Source organism: Phyllobates terribilis, unplaced genomic scaffold, assembly GCF_046119375.1.
Source record: "Phyllobates terribilis strain yellow unplaced genomic scaffold, ASM4611937v1 Scaffold_3__8_contigs__length_932513732, whole genome shotgun sequence".
Lineage (NCBI taxonomy): Eukaryota > Metazoa > Chordata > Amphibia > Anura > Dendrobatidae > Phyllobates > Phyllobates terribilis.
Genome location: NW_027362763.1, coordinates 182,663,020 through 182,677,757, shown reverse-complemented (window position 1 = coordinate 182,677,757; position 14,738 = coordinate 182,663,020). Strand labels below are relative to the sequence as shown.

General features: G+C 40.9%; 1 non-coding gene across 1 annotated transcript; it reads right to left on the bottom strand.

The window, feature by feature from the left end:
- Positions 1–12,706: 12,706 nt before the first annotated feature.
- TRNAF-GAA (transfer RNA phenylalanine (anticodon GAA)) lies at positions 12,707–12,779 on the bottom strand. Its single transcript has one exon. It is a non-coding gene; the product is annotated as a tRNA-Phe (tRNA).
- Positions 12,780–14,738: the final 1,959 nt, after the last annotated feature.

The following is a 14,738-nucleotide window of genomic DNA, read 5'->3' as shown; positions in this document are numbered from 1 at the left end:
CACGCATCAGGGTTGATGCCATTCTGGAGGGGAGATCTGAGATGGGTATCCAAACTCTATTACCAAATAGGATTACTTTTATTTTTAGCACTAGCATATTTATAATTTTTTTATGATAGACTTTTATTTATACACATGATGTTCTCTTTTGTTATGATTTTTCTAAATATTTGCATGTGCACTTTTATCTGATACATTTTAGACATCTATCTATGGTATAATTTGGGGTATTTTTACCATAGTAATTTGACTCCTGTTCAGGTCGTATACTTGATTACCCTTATTACTTCATTATATTCGTCAAATATGGCCGTTTGTTGTTATAATTGCACTTTATTGATTATTTTATATTTTTTTATCTAATATTTTGTATCTTTTACTCATTGTACATTGTCCTGCATGGATTCAGTTTTATACAAAACCATCACGTATTCCCCTTTGCTGTCATTATCATGTTGTCCCCTCCAATGATGTTTTTGTCTATCATTATTATTATTATTTATTGTTATAGCGCCATTTATTCCATGGCGCTTTACATGTGAAAAGGGGTATACATAGCAAAAACAAGTACAATAATCTTGAACACAATGTGACAGCGACTGGTACAGGAGGAGCGAGGACCCTGCCCGCGAGGGCTCACAATCTATTAGGGATGGGTGAGGATACATTAGGTGAGGGTAGAGCTGGTCATGCAGCGGTGGTTACTTCAGGTTGTAGGCTTGTCGGAAGAGGTGGGTCTTCAGGCTCCTTTTGAAGATTTCCACGGTCGACGAGAATCTGATGTGTTGGGGTAGAGAGTTCCAGAGTAGGGGGGAAGCACAGGAGAACTCTTGTATGTGATTATGGGAGGAGGAGATAAGAGGGGAGTAGAGAAGGAGATCTTGTGAGGATCGGAGGTTGCGTGCGGGTATGTAACAGGAGACTAGGTCAGAGATATATGGAGGAGACAGGTTGTGAATGGCTCTGTATGCCATGGTTAGGGTTTTGAACTGGAGTCTCTGAGCAATGGGGAGCCAGTGAAGAGATTTACAGAGAGGAGAGGCCGAGGAATAGTGGGGGGACAGGTGGATTAGTCGTGCAGCAGAGTTTAGGACAGATTGGAGGGGTGCAAGAGTGGTAGAAGGGAGGCCACAGAGCAGGAGGTTGCAGTAGTCGAGGCGGGAGATGATGAGGGCATGCACTAGTGTTTTTGAAGATTCATGGTTGAGGAATGTGCGGATCCGGGAGATATTTTAGAGTTGGAGTCGGCAGGAAGTGGAAAGGGCTTGGATATGTGGTTTGAAGGAGAGATCAGAGTCCAGGGTTACTCCAAGGCAGCGAGCTTGGGGGACTGGGGAGAATGGACAGCCATTGACTTTGATAGATAGGTCAGCTGGGGGGGGTGAATGGGATGGCGGAAAGATGATGAATTCTGTTTAGTCCATGTTAAGTTTTAGAAATCTATCAGAGAAGAAGGATGAAATGGCGGACAGATATTGTGGGATTTTGGTTAGTAGGGAGGAGATATCGGGTCCAGAGAGGTAGATCTGTGTGTCATCAGCATAGAGGTGATAATGAAAGCCATGGGACTCTATGAGCTGCCCCAGGCCTAAGGTGTAGATGGAGAAGAGGAGAGGTCCTAGGACTGAACCTTGGGGGACACCAACAGATAGGGGGCAAGATGAGGAGGTGGTGCGTGAGTAGGAGACACTGAATGTCCTGTCTGTTAGGTATGAGGAGATCCAGGATAGGGCCAAGTCTGTGATGCCGAGAGATGAGAGAGTTTGTAGTAAGAGGGAATGGTCCACTGTGTCGAAGGCAGATGAGAGGTCTAGGAGGAGGAGGACAGAGTAGTGTCGCTTGGATTTGGCGCTTAGTAGGTCTTTGGTGACTTTAGTCAGGGCAGTTTCAGTAGAATGGTGCGGTCGGAAACAAGATTGTAGGCGGTCGAAGAGGGAGCAGGAGGAGAGGTGGAAGGACAGTTCAGAATGGACGTGTTGTTCCAGTAGTTTTGAGGCATAGGGGAGAAGTGATATGGGGCGATAGCTAGTCAGAGAGGATGTGTCAAGGGAGGGCTTTTTGAGGATGGGTGTGATTGAGGCATGTTTGAAGCATAAGGGGAAGACACCAGTTGTTAGTGACAGGTTGAAGAGGTGGGCTAGGGCTGGGATGAAGATAGTGGTAAGGTTTGGGATGAGGTGGGACGGAATTGGGTCAAGTTTACAGGTGGTGAGGTGTGATTTGGAGAGTAAAGAGGAAAGTTGATCTTCAGAAATGGTGGAGAAAGTGGTGTTGGAGGAAGAGGGTTGAGTAGGTGTGGGGAGGGGCTGTGGGGGCTTTAGGCAAAAGCTTTGTCTGATGGTGTCAATCTTCTGCTTGAAGAATGAGGCAAAGTCTTCGGCTGAAATAAGAGGAGAGGGAGGAGGCACTGGGGGACGGAGGAGAGAATTGAAGGTGTTGAATAGTTGTTTGGGGTTGTGAGACAGGGAGGATATGAGGGATGCAAAGTATGTTTGTTTTGCTGCTGTGAGTGTGGACTTGAAGGTAGTGAGGGATTGCTTGAATGCAATGAAGTATTCATTGGAGTGGGACTTTTTCCATCTACACTTCGCAACCCTGGAGGCCCGTCGCAGTTCTTTAGTTAGGCTGGTGTGCCAGGGTTGTCTGTTGATTGTGCGAGCTTTGGTATGTGTGAGGGGGGCGACCGAATCTAGAGCTGCAGCTGTTGTGGTGTTGTATAAAGTGGCAGCAACATCTGTATCATGTAAGGAACTAATGTCTGTAAGAGGGAGAAGGGATTCAGAAAGTGAGTGTAGGTCAAGGTGTCTGAGATTTCTGCGAGGGTGTGCAAGTTTGTGGAGTGGGGATTGTTGACCTGGAGAGGAGAGGGAAGAGAATGTAAGTAGGTTGTGGTCATAGAGAGGGAGAGGTGAGTTAGAGAGGATAGATAGGGAACAGAGGCTGGTGAAGATGAGGTCCAGCGTGTGGTCGTCTTTGTGGGTGGGTGTGGAAGACCACTGAGTAAGACCGAAGGAGGAAGTGAGGGATAGAAGCTTAGAGGCAGCTGAGAGGGAAGTGTCAATGGGGATGTTAAAGTCACCCATGAGGATAGTGGGGATGTCAACGGAGAGGAAATGAAGTAGCCAAGTGGTGAAGTGGTCAAAGAAAGTGGTGGTTGATCCTGGGGGGTGGTAAATGACAGCCAGTTGGAGGTTGGAGGGGGAGTAGATGCGCATGGAGTGCACTTCAAAAGAGGGGAGAGTAATTGAGGGCGGCAGTGGGATATGGGTGAAGGAGCAATTATCTGAGAGAAGGAAACCTATTCCTCCACCGTGCTTGCTGGTGGGGTGGGGGGTATGGGAGAGGTGGAATACGCCGTACGAAAGTGCAGCAGGACAGGCCATGTAAGAGGGGGTGAGCCAGGTTTCAGTGATGCCGAGGAAGGAAAGTTTGTTAGTGATCATGTGGCTCATTTTTAATTCTGCCGTTTTGTATGCATAGGAATAAACAGAAATATTTTTATTACGACATGGTTTCCCATTTTCTTTGTAGTTTTCAGGTTCTTTCTTTGTATATAACTTCTTGACGGATTTACTATTTGTCCTGTGTGTTGAAGGATATCTGTTTAGATAGATTTCATCATTCTGCTACCCCGAGATACGATGCAGTTTTATCTGAACTTTATTCAAAGAAGAATCAGATTTGTGCTGTATCTCAGACAACAGAAATACACAACTTACCAAAAGTCGCATCACTGAGAACACAGTGTCACCAGCAAGATAAAAGATGGCACGTACTACAAATCTGATATTAGTTTAATTCATCATCATGGGAAACTTAAAAAAGATAAGACAGGATGAATTTATCATTTCACTTTTTCTTTTGAGAAAAAATTCTGACTTAAGATGAATTATAAAAATAACTTTAAAACTTTAAAATAAAAAGTTACAACATTAAAATTTGTTTGTCATAATTTAAGGTAAAAATCTATAAAAATCATGTGATCCTTAAAGGGTTTGTGTTTATTTTGACAGCCTCTTTTTCATATATTGGACCCACTCCTGAGAAGCCGATCATACTTGTTGTTGGGAACCTCTTGAAAAAAATACATAGATGGATGTCCATAGAAAATAACTGATATCGGATATCTATGCCATGGTGTCCTCACATAAGAACAAAACATCGTAAAAAAGTTTGTAAAAAAACAGATATTGTCCTTCAGACCAACTTATATAATTTAGTAAAATATTTAGTAAAAACTGCAACTAACTATAAATTAGGGCTCCATGATTTACTCAGTATTGGGTCTATCCATGAACTAGATAAAATAGTAATTTTTTGAAGCAGACTGGTTGTACAAGTAAATTATATATTGTCATTTTATTATCACCTAATAAAAACATTGTTGGTGTGTTTTTTTGAATTGCGATACCACATTGACCATACTTATTAGTATTTGTTAGTCTACAGGCTCAATATTTCTTCTTGTAGAGACTGCCAGTTGGTGTAAAGAGTTTTAATGCCCCCAGTACATAAAACTAAAGATGACCAAACCTGTCAATCTCAACGTGTTCGGCTGGTAGTCTCTGTATTGGAGCCCTTTGACAGATGATTGTTTGGGAGGATAATGATCTGGCATGTCCGATTTAGGACTGCCGATTCTTTTGTTCTCCAGGAAATAAGCCACCACCAGAGGAGTCTGGCAATGGCTCTTTCATAGAGAACGCAGGAGAGCTCAAAAGAGCAATAGAGCAAGCACTCATGTGTGGGAGACTCAAGATATCGGTCAGCCGAACGATGGGCAGCGATCTAGAATATATGGGGGGGGGAGAGGGGCTATATATTCCCTACAATGCTCTCTGGGAAAAGTGTATACAACTTATTCCTTCTCCATAATAATAAAATCAGTTTTTTACTGGAGGTAAGTAACTACCATAAAGGTCAACATGCAAACCATTTATAGGCTTTGAAATTTGACTTAAAGAATTGTCTGGCACAGTGCATGCGCTGGGGGATTCATAAATCTGCAGTCATACATTTAAGATATTCTTAGTGATATTATAAGGTCTGACTAGGTCCGTGCTTTATTTATAGGGATTTACCTGTCAAAGAGTGTTCCTATAACCAGCTTAGTTTGGTGTCAACCTTATTCTCCATAAGTGGTGTCAAATTATAGAGGACTCTCTCAATAAGCATCACAACTTTGAGGAAAGATCATATAATTCCTTTTACTTGCTAGTAGTGGTTTATTATTATTATTATTATTATTTATTGGTTTAAGGGATTAATGCAGACAATGTCTGAGCACTCCGGAGCACTGCAAGGGAGGCATGATCTTGGTTCAAACTGCAGGCCTCATTTTTCCTTGTAGACCCCTCAACCATCATCAGTCAATGTACAGTATATATGTTCAAACTAGCCAGATAGCATCCAGCTCGAAAGCCTTAAAAAAATAATTGTGAAATACAAAAAGTTGAAGGTTGATGTCCAAGGAAAACTGGAAATTCTGTAAGTACAATTCTCTTTGTTGGCAACTCATGAAATCTAGCCTCATCTTCTAGGGCCATCAGTTGTGAGTTTCATGTGAAATCAATACAAATATGGAAAAAGAACAAAATACAGATGACACATTCCTCTTCATGAATCCGTGCGCTCTAATAAAACAGAATTGTTCTTGCACAAAGACAAATTTCACGGTTACTGTAACACAAAAAATGCATTTCCGCCATAAAAAATGTAAACCAGAACCACTGTTTCACTATGTCACTAATCCCCTAAATATTTATCAACATGGCAAGAAGCCGACGCCAGGATTTCAAGTGGGGTCATCTACTTCAAGCACAGTGAATAGTTAAGTACTTTAATCCTCCAATGGAAGTTTATGAGCAGACTGATCAATCCATTACTGTATGAATATTTAAGGCCGTCTTGCACCCTATCCTGCACAGTAGCTCAGCACCTTATAAATTATTGTAGTAATTACAGCAACTGGAGAAGTCGGAGAGAAATATGGCAGCTGGTAAAAACGGGTGAGAGGAGAGAAATGGAGCTTTTATAAACTCCACACACCTTTTAACATTATCATTTAACACTAATTGTTTGTATCATCACACAGCAGCCCAAAAAATGGAAATCAAGCTTCGCATAATGAAGTTAAATATTCATATTACTGAAGACAATGAAAAATACTGTGAAACAATGTATAACAGAAATTATCCTAATGAATAAACGGGGTGTACTTCTCGTTAGAGCAATCATTTTTATGCATGGCTTATTTGCATATTATTCGCATTTGCATAGCGGCTAATTTACATCTCGGCAATTTGCAGGCTTTCAAGGCTGGTTCTTTCACCTTCGCCTCTCTGCAGAACAGGGGATGAGTGTGTGGAGAGTCTGGGCCAGAGTCCAGCCCAATGCAATTATATCTGTAACACATGCTGTGGAAAGCTGGATCTGTGCTGAGCTTGGAGTGCCGAGCAGCCAGGACTTTGTGCCAGAAGTCTCGACAAGATAAAGAAGGAGAGAGATAAGGCGACTTGTACAATAAATAATATGCGCGGTTTCCTCCAAATTTTGACACTTATTATTTACATCTTACTTGGTAAAACTGTACCTGCCTTATAGTCAAGCAGAGAGCTCGAATGTTGGTTTGTAGAAAACATCTCGTGAACAGTTTCATCATCTTAAGGCAAATACATATGCACTATGAATAAAAGATATGGGTGAATGATTTATTGTAATGTGGTTACAGCTGATGTACCAAGAGGATTCTAAAATCTACCATTAAAATGCTACAACTACATTGAGTGCACAATTATTGGACAATTTTTGATACATAATTTTAGCATTGAACAACTACAGCGCTGTCAGTCAATCCAAACGCTTAAGAAACTTGGAACTTAAATATTTAAGAAAGTAAAAGTGAGGAAAGAATATTTCACCATCATCACAGACAGTGATTCTTTTCGGTAAGAGCAGTGAGATTATGGAACTCTCTGCCACATAATGTAATTTTCAATTCACAAAACAAGTTCTTGAAAAATATATCACAGGTTATGAGTAAAGATGAGTGAACCCGAACTTAAAAGTTTGGTGTTCGTACTGGACAGTTAGTGTTTGGTGCTAAACGCCGAACATGGACTTCTACCCGGAGTCCGTTGCAATGTTTGGAGTTCCGGGGGAAGTTCGTTGCAGAGAGAGAGAGAATTTTGCAACTGAAAAGTTCAGTTCCCCATTGTTTTCAATGGGTTTCGGGTTCTGGTTCAAGTTCAGGTACAGTTCTGTTTCCAAACCGAACTTTGTAATAAAGTTCTGATCATGTAACAGACACCAAACTTCCATGGGTCTGCTCATTCCTGGCTATGAGTATAGATTTCTGCAGACTCACCCACATCTTTACTCTGATTGCCATTCTTGAGTCGGGACAGAATTTTTCCCCAATATGGGGAAATTAACATGCAGTATGCACCCTTCTTCTTTGATGTCTATAGAAAACCTTGAGCACTGCTTGGTGAGAAGTGGGCCTTGTATGTGTCAGTCATTTATGGAATATCCTTTGTACATTTATCAATTAAGTAGACCTGTTAATTGCCATAAACATGTATATTTTTTAACCTGGTCTAAATACCACAGTTTTCTAGAGTCTAGCTTCTTTTGCTAACTCTATTTTTCTAAGATATGGTCCCCTGTTTTCTGCTCTGTATATAGGCCATGACAGTGTGATCGATAAAGATGACCTGTTACTTGCTTCAAAAATATGAGATCAAAACCTTGGAAAAATTCCCTGAGCTCCCGAGATTCTGCCGGTCTTTTCCGTTTTGTGCTGCAGCACTCCACTGCAGAGATATTCATTTTTGTTGCTTTTGGCACACAGTATATTGGATTTCTATTTGTAGGCCAAGTGGACGTTTCTCCAGAGCTTTCTTCGTAGGTGTGCACTTTTAACCCTCCCTCCTTGATGGTGCTAATCATGATGTGTTAGCAGTTTAGCAGCCTCAGTTGTGATTGGCAGCATCTGGGAGGAAGGGGTGAAAGTGCACATCCCAAAGTATGCTCTGGAGAAACGCCCACTGCAGGAAGTCTTATGAATTTTCCACCTACTATCCGGAACTCCTGATGAACCGTGATACAGGGAAACACGTTGAGGCATGAAAGGCAAAACATAAGTAACCGGTGATCAGCAACAAGAGTTATTAATTATAAATGCTGACAACATATTGTTAATCAATTATAGGAGCTGAGAAATAGTGTATCTGATCCTCTACAATGCATAGAGGTATGATTGTCAGGTGGTTATATACTACCAGTATCTATCACTATAGATTCACCTTCCTTTATCCTTTGTATCCCTTGGGTATCTACCCTGTATATCCCTCGTATATGACCTTTAATAATGCCTTACTCAATAGGGTAATTAATAGTGTGGGGTGAAATAGGGTCACCTTGGTACAGCCACCGGTGAGTGGGGGCGCCATTTATCGCTTTATTGTAGGGTGCCAACCTCCGCGGCTAGGAAGTTTATTTTAATAGGATAACACTGTAGGGTATAACAGGATATATTTGGTGATGCCTTGTGTAAAGAAATGTATCCATTCCATTAGAGAGATACATTTTTTTTTGTGTGTTGTGTCCATTTTTATTTTAATACATATCTAATAAAATTGGTAATTTTAAGGTTTATATCATAGAATCATAGAATGGTAGAGTTGGAAGGGACCTCCTGGGTCATCTGGTCCAACCCCCTGCTCAAAGCAGGATTCACTAGATCATCTCAGACAGATGTCTGTCCAGCCTCTGTTTGAAGACGTCCATTGAAGGGGAACTCACCACCTCTCGTGGCAGCCTGTTCCACTCATTAATCACCCTAACTGTCAAAAAGTTTTTTCTAATATCTAATCTGTGTCTCCTCCCATTTAGTTTCATCCCATTGCTTCTAGTCTTTCCTTGTGCAAATGAGAATAAAGATGATCCTTCTACAATGTGACAGCCCTTGACATATTTGTAGACAGCTATTAAGTCTCCTCTCAGTCTTCTTTTTTGCAAGCTAAACATTCCCAAATCCTGCAACCGTTCCTCATAGGACATGGTTTGCAGACCAGTCACCATTCTGGTCACTCTTCTCTGAACTTGCTCCAGTTTGTCTATGTCTTTTTTAAAATGTGGTGCCCAAAACTGTACACAGTATTCCAGATGAGGTCTGACCAAAGAGGAGTAAAGACCGATAATGACTTCACGTGATCTAGACTGTATGCTTCTGTTAATACATCCCAGAATTGTATTTGCCTTTTTTGCTGCTGCATCACACTGTTGACTCATGTTCAGTCTATGATCTATTAGTATACCTAAGTCTTTTTCACATGTACTGTTGCTTAGCTCTATTCCTCCCATTCTGTATATGCTTTTTTCATTTTTATTGCCCAGATGTAGTACTTTGCATTTTTCCCTGTTAAAAACCATTCTGTTGGTTGCTGCCCACTGCTCCAGTTTATTTAGGTCTTTTTGAATCCTCTCTCTCTCTTCTCTAGTATTAGCTATCCCTCCTAACTTTGTGTCATCAGCAAATTTAATCAGTTTACCCTCAATTCCTTCATCTAAATCATTGATAAAGATGTTGAACAATACAGGTCCCAGGACGGAGCCCTGTGGTACCCCACTTGAGACATTCATCCAGCTGGATGTGAAGCCATTTACAACCACCCTTTGAGTCCGATCACTAAGCCAGTTATGAATCCACCTAACAGTTGCCTGGTCCATTGCATACTTGGTCATTTTTTCAATAAGGATGGTGTGAGATACTTTGTCAAATGCTTTGCTGAAGTCAAGATATACTATATCTACAGCATTTCCCTGATCCACCCAGTCAGTGATTCTGTCATAGAAGGAAATTAAGTTAGTCTGACATGACTTGTTAGTTACAAACCCATGCTGACTCTGGTTAATCACTTCATTCTTATCCATGTACTTACATACATGTTGTTTAATAATTTGTTCAAAGATCTTTCCTGGTATAGAAGTCAGACTCACCGGCCTATAGTTCCCTGGGTCCACCTTCCCCTTTTTGAAGATAGGAACAACATTTGCTCTTCTCCAGTCTTCTGGGACTTCTCCTGTTCTCCAAGAATTTTCAAAGATTATGGAGAGTGGTTCTAAAATTTCTTCTACGATCTCCTTCAGTACTCTGGGGTGTAATTCATCTGGACCTGGAGACTTGAACTCATTTATGTTAGCTAAATATTCCCTCACAATCTTTCTGTTTACAGATAACTTGGATTCCTCTATTCCTTTAAAAGGACAGTGAAGATCAGTTGATGTTACATTTTCTTTCTGAGAGAAAACAGATGCAAAATAGGAAATAAAAAGTTCGGCCTTCTCAACATCCTCTCTTACCATTTCTCCATTTTCATCCTGTAAAAATCCTATAGCATCTTTGACTTTTCTTTTACTTTTGACATACCCCCAAAATCCTTTTTTATTGCTTTTGACATCTCTTGCAAGCCTTAATTCATTGTCAGCTTTAGCTAACCTGATACGTGCCCTGCAGGATCTGCAGACTGCATTATAATCTTCTTTAGATATGCCTCCCTCTTTCCATTTAATAAACATTTCTTTCTTTCTTTTTAGCATGTGTTTAAGTTCTGTGTTCATCCATCCTGGTTTCCTTAAATGCTTCCCATTCTTCCTACTTTTCGGGATTGTTAACGATTGTGCTTTGAGAATCTCATTTTTAAAAATTTCCCATCTTTCCTGGACATTTTTGTCCTTAAGGCCATCCAGCCATTGGATCCCTCCTATTCTCTTTCTGAGTCTCTTAAAATCAGCCTTTCTAAAATCTAACCTTGAAGTCTGAGTCTTCACATGTCTTCCTCCTCTAGTTATCCAAAATTCTATAATAGCATGATCGCTGCTTCCTAGGGTCCCAGCTACCTTTACCTCCTCAACCATTTCCTCCCTGTTTATAAGGATTAGATCCAAAGTAGCAGATCCCCTTGTTTTCTCCCCTACCTTTTGGAAGATAAAGTTGTCAGCAAGAGAGGATAAGAATTTGCTTGACCTGTCAGTTTTACTTGAGAGAGATTCCCAACAAATGTCTGGATAGTTGAAATCTCCCATGACCACTACGTCATATTTTTTGGAGAACTTGGTCATTTGATACATAAAGAGTTCATCCATATCTTCAGCTTGCCCAGGTGGCCTGTAGTAAATGCCTACAATGGTGTCCTTTCCGTTGTTCTCTCCTTGTATTCTTACCCAAACAGTTTCCACAGAACTCCCAGTCTCTGAAGCTTCAACCTCTGTGCAGATATACGCTTTTCTAACATACAATGCAACACCTCCTCCTCGTTTATCAAGTCTGTTTCTTGCAAATAAGTTGTATCCTTTTAGCCTTTTATTCCAATCATGTGTATCGTCCCACCAAGTTTCAGTGATTCCAATGACATCATATTCCTTTTCCTGCATTAGTAGTTCCAATTCTCCTTGTTTGTTGCCCATGCTTTGTGCATTTGTATAAAAACATTTTAGTTTGTGATTGGTTTCTCTTCCTCCCATATTTTTATTATTTAAATTGTTTTGTCTTTGTTCTTCCTTTCCACTTCCAGTAGCAGAGATCTCAATAGTATTTGTCAGCTGTATGGCTTTTTCTGGCCTTTTGCTTCCCTTCCCACATTGTTCTAGTTTAAAGCTCTTCTGATGAGTGTAGCAAGGCGACTTCCAAATACATGTTTTCCAGTCTTCGTAAGGTGCACCCCATCTCTAGCAAGTAGTCCATCATATAGGTAATTCATTCCGTGATCCAGAAATCCAAATCCTTGTTGACGGCACCATCGACGTAGCCAGTTGTTCACCTGTAGAATCTTATTCCACCTCATTGTTCCATGGTCATCCACTGGGAGGATGGATGAGAAGACCACCTGCGCTTCCAATTCTTTCACTTTCTTGCCTAAGTCTTCAAAGTCACTGCAGATGGTTTCCAGGTCCTTTCTTGCGGTGTCATTTGTCCCCACATGTATTAGCAGGAATGGGTAGTGATCTGTAGGTCTGAAGAGTCTTGATATCCTGTCAGACACGTCTTTAATTTTTGCTCCTGGAAGACAGCACATTTCTCTTGAGGTTATGTCTGGTCTGCAGATAGCGGCCTCTGTTCCTCTTAACAGGGAATCCCCCATGACCACCACTCTCCGTTTTTTCTTCACAACATTCTTCTTTCTCCATCCAGGAGGATTCTGAGGGCTTACAAGGTTATTCATTGGTGGCAAAGTCTTATTTTGCTGTATTTCTTCATGGTTCTCCTGCGTGAGAGCCTGGCACTGGTTCCTGAGCAGTATGGGTGCTGACTGCCTCTCGATCCTCCTGCTTCTGTGGGTCACATGCTTCCATTCCTCTGTTTCGTCAGGTGCAGTTCGAATTTCTTCTCTTTCTGAATCATGAAGAGATAATTCTGCTCTGTCTAAGAACTCTTCACCTTCCTTAATGATTTCCAAGGTAGTTAACCTCTCTTCTAGATTTCGCAACTTTTCCTCCAACAGGGACACAAGCTTGCATTTCTGGCATGTGAAGTTTGGCTTTTCCACTGGCAAGTCTGTGAACATGTAGCAGGATATGCAGCTCACCAAATGGCTCCTGGACTCTTTCATGTTCTTATTGTTAATGTTCTGAAAACAGTGAAAAAAGCTTAAAAAAAAGCTTCAAAATGCGCGCGCCTACCGGCGCGCGGTTTACCGAAAACTTTAACCGAAACCCAGGATTGAACCAGGGACCTTTAGATCTTCAGTCTAACACTCTCCCAACTGAGCTATTTCAGCAGAACACATATGATATACAGAACACATAACAGAACATATAACAGAACACATATGATCTACTAATTTAAATGACCTTGAGACCTCTATTAAACTTAAATTTAGGAAAAACACCCACTTAGTCTGAAAACCAAAATCTAATACTGAATGCAAAAACAACAAATGTGAATACCTCCACAATAAAGTGATGCAGTGCAAAAATGAAAAGAGCATTCGAATCAAGGGAGCGCAGAGATTTTAAAAAGGTATTAAACTCAATTATTTGAGCAAGTGATAGGTCCTTTTCAACTCTTTTCTGTGGCTCATTCCTCCTTGACTATGATGACCACATTTATATCAGGAGCACAAAAAATAAAAAAGGGATCATAACTTAGGAATAGTGGCATATAGACCAGGTAAAAAGTAACATATATATGGCAAGTGACAGGTTCTCATCAAGATGAGAATGTCCAATAGCTACAGTTTGGTCCAGAAATATCTGGACAGTGACCAAATCTTGGTGATTTGGGCTCTGCATACCACAATTTTTTCTTAAAATGAAACAACTGAGATGCAATTCAAGTGTAGACTTTCAGGTTTAATTAATGGGGTTGTACAAAAATATTAATTTCAGGGGCTCAAAAGTAATTTGACAAATTAACTTTACCATTAAAAAATGTTCATTTTTAATACACTGTGTGCAGAATTATTAGGCAAATGAGTATTTTGATCACATGATACTTTTTATACATGTTGTCCTACTCCAAGCTGCATAGGCTTGAGAGCCAACTCCCAATTAAGTAAATCTGGTGATGTGCATCTCTGTAATGAGGAGGCGTGTTGTCTAATGACATCAACACCCTATATAAGGTGCGCTTAATTATTAGGCCAATTCCTTTCCTTTGGCAAAATGGGTCAGAAGAGAGATTTAACTGGCTCTGAAAAGTCCAAAATTCTGAGATGTCTTGCAGAGGGATGCAGCAGTCTTGAAATTTCCAAACTTTTGAAGCGTGATCACCAAACAATCAAGTGTTTCATGGCAAATAGCCAACAGGGTCGCAAGAAGAGTGTTGGCCAAAAAAGGCCCAAAATAACTGCCAATGGATTGAGGAAAATCAAGCGTGAAGCTGCCAAGATGCCATTCGCCACCAGTTTTACCATATTTCATAGCTGCAACGTTACTGGAGTATCAAAAAGCACAAGGTGTGCGCTACTCAGGGACATGGCCAAGGTAAGGAAGGCTGAAAAACGACCACCTTTGAACAAGAAACATAAGATAAAACGTCAAGAATGGGCCAAGAAATATCTTAAGACTGATTTTTCAAAGGTTTTATGGACTGATGAAATGAGAGTGACTCTTGATGGGCCAGATGGATGGGCCAGAGGCTGGATCAGTAAAGGCCAGAGAGCTCCACTCCGACTCAGACGCCAGCAAGGTGGAGGTGGGGTACTGGTATGGGCTGGTATCATCAAAGATGAACTTGTGGGACCTTTTCGGGTTGAGGATGGAGTGAAGCTCAACTCCCAGACCTACTGCCAGTTTCTGGAAGACAACTTCTTCAAGCAGTGGTACAGGAAAAAGTCAGTATAGTTCAAGAAAAACATGATTTTCATGCAGGACAATGCTCCATCACATGCATCCAACTACTCCACCTCATGGCTGGCCAGTAAAGGTCTAAAAGAAGAAAAAATAATGACATGGCCCCCTTGTTCACCTGATCTGAACCCCATAGAGAACTTGTGGTCCATCATAAAATGTGAGATCTACAGGGAGGGAAAACAGTACACCTCTCGGAACAGTGTCTGGGAGGCTGTGGTGGCTGCTGCACGCAATGTTGATCGAAAACAGATCAAGCAACTGACAGACTCTATGGATGGAAGGCAGTTGAGTGTCATCATAAAGAAAGGTGGCTATATTGATCAGTAATTTTTTTGGTTTTGGTTTTTGCATGTCAGAAATGTTTATTTCTAAATTTTGTGCAC